General features: G+C 37.8%; 1 non-coding gene across 1 annotated transcript; it reads left to right on the top strand.

Moving 5' to 3' along the window:
* Positions 1-1,858: 1,858 nt before the first annotated feature.
* LOC112766986 (small nucleolar RNA R71) lies at positions 1,859-1,962 on the top strand. Its single transcript, XR_003184656.1, has one exon. It is a non-coding gene; the product is annotated as a small nucleolar RNA R71 (small nucleolar RNA).
* The last annotated feature ends 6,505 nt before the right edge of the window (positions 1,963-8,467 follow it).

Raw genomic sequence — 8,467 nt, 5'->3', positions numbered from 1 at the left:
AATAGAAGAAGAAGAAGAAGAAGATATGGAAGAGAGGGAGAGAGATGTGTATTCGGCTACGTAGGGTGGGTTTGGGTGGGGAAGAAATGGATGGATGTGAGTGGTGAAAAACAGAAGGGATGGGAATGGAGAGAAAAAGGGTGAGGTAGGTGGGGATCCTGTGAGGTCCACAGATCCTGAGATAATCCTGTGGGGTCCACAGATCCTGAGGTGTCAAGGATTTACATCCCTGCACCAATTAGGCATGTACAATGCCTTTGCATGCAATTCTGGCATTTAAACGCCGAGGTCATGCATGTTCTGGGCGTTCAATGCCCATCTGCAGCATATTTCTGGCGTTGAACGCCAGTTCCATGCTTATTTCTGGCGTTCAGCGCCAGCTCCATGCTCTGTTCTGGCGTTGAACGCCAGCCAGATGCTCCTTACTGGCGTTTAAACGCCAGTAAGTCCTTCCTCCAAAATGTGATTTTTCTTCTGCTGTTTTTGATTTTGTTTTTAATTTTTGTATTTTTTTCGTGACTCCACATGATCATGAACCTAATAAAACACAAAATAACAATAAAATAAAAATAAAATTAGATAAATAAAAATTGGGTTGCCTCCCAATAAGCGCTTTTTTAATGTCAATAGCTTGACAGTGGGCTCTCATGGAGCTTCACAGATGTTCAGAGCATTGTTGGGACCTCCCAACACCAAACTTAGAGTTTGAATGTGGGGGTTCAATATCAAACTTAGAGTTTGGTTGTGGCCTCCCAACACCAAACTTAGAGTTTGACTGTGGGGGCTCTGTTTGACTTTGCATTGATAGAAGCTGTTGCTTCCTCTCATTACCAAATAACTTGGCATTTAGCTTCATGATGGCTCCTAGATATTGAGCAACTTGCTCTTCAGTCACATCTTCATCCTCTTTAGAGGAAGAATAGTCTTCAGAGCTCATGAATGGCAGAAGGAGATTTAATGGAATCTCTATGGTCTCTATATGAGCCTCAGATTCCTTTAGGTCCTTAATAGGGAACTCCTTCTTACTTGAGAGACGTCCCATGAGGTCTTCCTCATTGGGGTTCACGTCCTCCCCCTCCTCCTTGCATTCGGCCATATTGACTATGTCAATGGCCTTGCACTCTCTCTTAGGATTCTCTTCAGTTTGCTTGGGAGAGTACTGGGAGGAGTTTCAGTGACCTTCTTGCTCAGCTGGCCTACTTGTGCCTCCAAATTTCTAATGGAAGATCTTGTCTTACTCATAAAACTTAAAGTGGCCTTTGACAGATCAGAGACTAAGTTTGCTAAATTTGAGGGGCTCTGCTCAGAATTCTCTGTCTGTTACTGAGAAAATGATGGAAAAGGCTTGTTATTGCTGAGCCTGTTTCTTCCACCATTATTAAAGCCTTGTTGAGGCTTTTGTTGATCCCTCCATGAGAAATTTGGATGATTTCTCCATAATGAATTATAGGTGTTTCCATAAGGTTCACCCATGTAATTAACCTCTGCCATTGCAGGGTTCTCAGGATCATAAGCTTCTTTAGAGGCTGCCCCTTTAGTACTGTTGGATGCATTTTGCCATCCATTCAGACTTTGAGAAATCATGTTGACTTGCTGAGTCAACACTTTGTTCTGAGCCAATATGGCATTCAGAGCATCAATTTCAAGAACTCCCTTCCTTTGAGGCATCCCACTATTCACGGAATTCCTCTCAGAAGTGTACATGAATTGGTTATTTGCAACCATGTCAATAAGTTCTTGAGCTTCTGCAGGCGTTTTCTTTAGGTGAATGGATCCACCTGCAGAATGGTCCAATGACATTTTAGAAAATTCAGATAGACCATAATAGAATATATCTAATATGGTCCATTCTAAAAACATGTCAGAAGGACATTTTTTGGTCATCTGCTTGTATCTTTCCCAAGCTTCATAGAGGGATTCACCATCTTTTTGCTTGAAGGTTTGAACATCCACTCTAAGCTTGCTCAGCTTTTGAGGAGGAAAGAATTTATCCAAGAAGGCCGTGACCAGCTTATCCCAGGAGTCCAGGCTACCTTTAGGTTGTGAGTCCAACCATGTTCTAGCTCTGTCTCTTACAGCAAAAGGGAAAAGCATGAGCCTGTAGACTTCAGGATCTACTCCATTCGTCTTAACAGTCTTACACATCTGCAAGAACTCAGTTAAAAACTGATAAGGATCTTCAGATGGAAGTCCATGAAACTTGCAGTTCTGTTGCATTAAAGCAACTAATTGAGGTTTCAGCTTAAAATTGTTTGCTCCAATGGCAGGAATTGAGATGCTTCTTCCATCAAACTTGGACGTGGGTTTAGTAAAATCACCAAGAATCCTCCTTTCATTATTGTTGTTGGGTTTGGCTGCCATCTCCTCCTCTTGTTCGAAAATTTTAGAAAGGTTGCCTCTGGATTGTTGTAATTTAGCTTTTCTTAGTTTCCTCTTCAGAGTCCTTTCAGGTTCAGGATCAGCTTCAACAAGAGTGCCTTTTTCCTTGTTCCTGCTCATATGAAATAGAAGAGAAAAAGAAAAAGGAAGAGAAATCCTCTATATCTGGACAAAGAGGATCCTTATTATTAGTAGAAGAAGAAAGGAATAAGAGTGGAGAATCCAATCACAAGGGTGAGGATAGAGGCAGTGATTGGAGATGAAGAGAGGTGAAGAAAAGTGTTAGTGAATAAATAAATAAATAGAAGAAGAGAAAAGAGAGAATTCGGAAATAATTTTGAAAAAGTAGTTAATGATTTTCGAAAATTAAAGATAAGATATAATTGAAATTAAAATTTAAAACAATTAGTTAATTTAAAAAGAATTTTGAAAAAGGATGAGATATTTTCGAAAATTAGAGAGGGAGAAGTAGTTAGGTGGTTTTGCAAAAGATAAGAAACAAACAAAAAGTTAATTAGTCAGTTGAAAAAGATATTAAAATCAAATTTGAAAAGATAAGAAGATAAGAAGTTAGACAAGATATTTTAAAATCAAATTTTTGAAAAAAGATATAATTTTAAAAAGATATGATTAAAAAGATATGGTTGAAAAAGATATTTTGAAAAAGATTTGATTTTTTAAAATTAAAATTAATTACTTGACTAACAAGAAACTAAAAGATATGATTCTAGAAATTAAAGATTGAACCTTTCTTAACAAGAAAGTAACAAGCTTCAAATTTTTGAATCAATCACATTAATTGTTAGTAAAGCCTTTGAAAATCATGAATTAAAGATCAGAAAAAGATTTTAAAATTCAATTTAAAAAAAATTCGAAGAATAGTGAGAAAAATGAAAAAGATTTGATTTTTGAAAAAGATTTTGAAAAGATAAGATTTTTAAATTTGAAAATTTGACTTGACTTGTAAGAAACAACTAATTTTAAAAATTTTTGACTAAATCAACTCAAATTTTTGAAAATTATGAGAAAATTAAGGAAAAGATATTTTTTGATTTTTTTGAATTTTTAATGATGAGAGAGAAAAACATAAAAATGACCCAAAACATGAAAATTTTGGATCAAACACATGATGCATGCAAGAACACTATGAATGTCAAGATAAACACCAAGAACACCTTGAAGATCATGATGAACATCAAGAACATATTTTTGAAAAAATTTTTGATGCAAAGAAAACATGCAAGACACCAAACTTAGAAATCTTTAATGCTTAGAAAATATGAATGCAAAGATGTACATGAAAAACAAAAAAAGACACAAAACAAGAAATCATCAAGATCAAACAAGAAGACTTACCAAGAACAATTTGAAGTTCATGAAGAACACCATGAATGCATGAATTTTTTGAAAAAATGCAAGAACAATATGAATATGCAATTGACACCAAACTTAAAAATTGACTCAAGACTCAAACAAGAAACACAAAATATTTTTGGTTTTTATGATTTTATGATTTTTTGGTATTTTCTTTATTTATTTTCGAAAAAAAGGAAAAAATTTTTTTGAAAACAAAACAAAAAGAAAATTACCTAATCTGAGCAACAAGATGAACCGTCAGTTGTCCATACTCGAACAATTCCCGGCAACGGCGCCAAAAACTTGGTGCACGAAATTGTGATCATCAACAATGGCTCCAATAATTTGGTAGCTCTCACACGTGAATTACACTTAGTCACAACTCCGCACAACTAACCAGCAAGTGCACTGGGTCGTCCAAGTAATACTTTACGTGAGTAAGGGTCGATCCCACGGAGATTGTTGGTATGAAGCAATCTATGGCCATCTTGTAGATCTCAGTCAGGCTGATTCAAATGTGATTGGATTAGATAATTAAAAGATAAATAAAATAGGATAGAAATACTTATGTAAATTAATGGTGGGAATTTCAGATAAGCGTATGGAGATGCTTGTCCTTGTTGAATCTCTGTTTTCCTACTGCTTTCATCCAATCCTTCTTACTCCTTTCCATGGCAAGCTGTATGTAGGGCATCACTGTTGTCAATGGCTACATCCCATCCTCTCAGTGAAAATGGTCCAAATGCTCTGTCACAGCAAGGCTAATCATCTGTCGGTTCTCAATCAGGTTGGAATAGAATCCCGTGATTCTTTTGCGTCTGTCACTAACGCCCAGCCTTCAGGAGTTTGAAGCTCGTCACAGTCATTCAATCCCGGAATCCTACTCGGAATACCATAGACAAGGTTAGACTTTCCGGATTTCCATGAATGCTGCCAACAATTCTAGCTTATACCACGAAGATTCTGATTAAGGAATCCAAGAGATATGCGCCCGGACTAAGGTAGAACGGAAGTGGTTGTCAATCACGCGCGTTCATAGGTGAGAATGATGATGAGTGTCACGGATCATCACATTCATCAAGTTGAAGTGCAACGAATATCTTAGAACAAGAATAAATCGAATTGAATAGAAAATAGTAGTAATTGCATTGAAACTTGAGGTACAGCAGAGCTCCACACCCTTAATCTATGGTGTGTAGAAACTCCACCGTTGAAAATACATAAGTGAAAGGTCCAGGCATGGCCGAATGGCCAGCCCCCAAACGTGATCACAGGATCAAAAATACAATCCAAGATGAAAATACAATAGTAAAATGTCCTATTTATAATAAACTAGCTACTTAGGGTTTACAGAAGTAAGTAATTGATGCAGAGCTTGGTGTGTGCTTGGGCTGAGCTTGAATGTTACACGTGAAGAGGCTTTTATTGGAGTTGAACACAAAGTTGTAACGTGTTTCTAGCGTTCAACTCTGGTTCGTGACATGTTTCTCGAGTTTGACTCCAGGATGCAGCATGGAACTGGTGTTGAGCGCCAGTTTATGTCATCTAATTACGAATAAAGTATAGACTATTATATATTGTTGGAAAGCTCTGGATGTCTACTTTCCAACACCATTGAGAGAGCGCCATTTAGAGTTATTTAGCTCAAGAAAATCCATTTTGAGTACAGGGAGGTCAGATTCCAACAGCATCAGCAGTCCTTTGTTAGCCTCCTATCAGAGTTTTGCTCTGGTCCCTCAATTTCAGCCAGAAAATACCTGAAATCACAGAAAAACACATAAACTCATAGTAAAATCCAGAAATGTGAATTTAGCATAAAAACTAATGAAAACATCTCTAAAAGTAACTAGATCATACTAAAAACTTCCTAAAAACAATAACAAAAAGCGTATAAATTATCCGTTCATCAACAACATCCATCAAGAAATTGCCCACTCAAAGAGAGAGTTCAAATCACATGGTGGCTAGCTACAACATGCAATTCAAAAGAGTCACAAGCTCGAAGGCGATTCTCATCATTTGGTATTTTCAAAAGGTAAGCATGAAGAACTCAAAACCAAGTAGCAAAGTATAACCTCAATAATAGAATCCAACAAGGATTATAAACATAATGATGTTAAGAAAACATCCCTGTTTAGTACTCAACAGCAATTAATGGTAAACAAGAATAACAATCTAACACTTATAATGAAAAAGAGGAAATGAAATGAAAACTAACTAAAACTAACTATCAACTAACTGACTTACTAATTAGTTAACTAAAATAAATGGTTATCAATGGTGTTTGGAGGTGTTGGATGAGGGGTAGAAGAAGGGAAGAAGAAAGGAGAAGGAAAGAAATGGAAGGAAGAGAGGAAAAGAATTGTTTGAAATGAGGGCATCCACGCGTACGCAGGCATGGCGTGCGCGCATCGATGGCTTATTTTGAGAGTGGCGCATATGCGTCATGTGCGTACGCGTGGGTGGGGTTGTGCCAAAGGCATAACATTGGCGCGGCGTAGGCACAACTCTTGGGTCAATGTATGGAAGGTGAAACTTCCCAATCCACGCATACGCACATGGATGGTGCTCTGTTTTCAAAAATTTTCTATATTTTTGCACCAATCCAAACATTCCAAACCTCCAAACAGCTACCAAAATACCTTAAAACCTTATTTAACATACTAAACTATCAACTATACTCAACTAACTAAACAAAATATGAAATCAACTAAATTCTACACTATTTACAAAAGAGAAAATGAAAAGATGTTACCACGGTGGGGTGTCTCCCACCTAGCACTTTTGTTTATTGTCCCTAAGTTGGACTTATGGGGAGCTCCACATCAAGGTGGCTTATGCTTGTATTCATTCTTGGAACTCCCACCAATGCTTGGTTCTCCATTGTGCCCCAAGATTTCCTATGGGTTGAGCCAAGTGTTGATGGAGTTCTTCACAAGCTTGGGGCTCCCAAGGTTGGTCCTCTTTTTCTAATCCGGGATCCCACACTTTATTTTCACACCCGTCTTGAAGTTGATCATCATTATTAATCCATCTGGATGGTAAGCAAGATGAATTCTCAAGGTGATACCAAACTCTCCTTTTTGACCCATTCAAGTGAGCACTAGCCCAACCCATGCATCTAAGCCTTGAGGTATCAACCAAAATGAGCCTTGATTTACAACGCCATCCACTAAACATTCTTCTCTTACGCTTTATCCCACAAATTATCCTAAGTTGACCATCCGTTTCAAGTAAACCATACTCAAGTGGGGTAATAAAGCTAATAGAAATGAGTTTTACCCACTCAAGTGAAGGAATAGATGACAACCTAGGCAAAGAAGCTTCCAAGGATCTTGATAATGCGCACTCAACTTCTGTTCTTCTTTTTCTAAGGACTTCCACCTCTTCACAAGATTTTTCAAATTCAATACTTTGTTCATCAATTTCACCTAACTCTTCTCCAACACTTAAATCATAAATGGGAGGTTGAGAGAAATCTACCTCCACATCGCTCTCTTCTTCATCGGGAGAAGGTTCTTCAAGTTCAAAGGATTTACCACCATTAGGATTTGATGCTTGATCTTCATCTCCAAGGGAACTCAACTCTTGATCCATTTCTTCCAAGTCTTCATATGGGATATGCCTTGGAGGTTGTGCACATTCCTCCTCAACATCAACTTCAATCTTCTTGGAGGGGTTTTGTATAACTCTAAGTTCCTATGGAGGTTCCGTGATGAGCGGATAATTTATACGCTTTTTGGCATTGTTTTTAGTATGTTTTTAGTATATTTTAATTAGTTTTTAGTATACTTTTATTAGTTTTTAGTTAAAATTCACTTTTCTGGACTTTACTATGAGTTTGTGTACTTTTTTGTGATTTCAGGTATTTTCTGGCTGAAATTGAGGGTCCTGAGCAAAAATCTGATTCAGAGACTGAAAAGGACTGCAGATGCTGTTGGATTCTGACCTCCCTGCACTCGAAGTGGATTTTCTGGAGCTATAGAAGCCCAATTGGCGCGATCTCAACGGCGTTGGAAAGTAGACATCCTGGGCTTTCCAGAAATGTATAATCGTCCATACTTTGCCCTAGATTTGATGGCCCAAACCGGCGTGGCAAATCAGCCTCAGAATTTCCAGCGTTTAACGCTGGAACTGGCATAAAACTTGGAGTTAAACGCCCAAACTGGCATGAAAGCTGGCGTTTAACTCCAGAAAAAGTCTCTACACATGAAAGCTTCAATGCTCAGCCCAAGCACACACTAAGTGGACCCAGAAGTGGATTTTTACGTCATTTACTCATTTCTGTATACCCTAGGTTACTAGTTTACTATTAATAGGATCTTTTGACATTGTATCTCTACCTCATGACACTTTACACGTTTCTTTGTGTACTTCCTACGGCATGAGTCTCTAAACCCCATGGTTGGGGGTGAGGAGCTCTGCTGTGTCTTGATGGATTAATGCAATTACTACTGTTTTTCATTCAATCATGCTTGCTTCCATTCTAAGATATTACTTGTTCTTAAACCGGATGAATGTGATGATCCGTGACACTCATCATCATTCTCAACTATAAACGTGTGCCTGACAACCACCTCCGTTCTACCTTAGATTAAGTAGATATCTCTTGGATTCTTTAATCAGAATCTTCGTGGTATAAGCTAGAACTGATGGCGGCATTCAAGAGAGTCCGGAAGGTCTAAACCTTATCTGTGGTATTCTGAGTAGGATTCAATGATTGAATGACTGT

The sequence above is a fragment of the Arachis hypogaea genome, chromosome 2, assembly GCF_003086295.3.
Source record: "Arachis hypogaea cultivar Tifrunner chromosome 2, arahy.Tifrunner.gnm2.J5K5, whole genome shotgun sequence".
Lineage (NCBI taxonomy): Eukaryota > Viridiplantae > Streptophyta > Magnoliopsida > Fabales > Fabaceae > Arachis > Arachis hypogaea.
The sequence above is the reverse complement of the archived record's forward strand: the minus strand, read 5'-3'. Positions and strand labels throughout refer to the sequence as shown.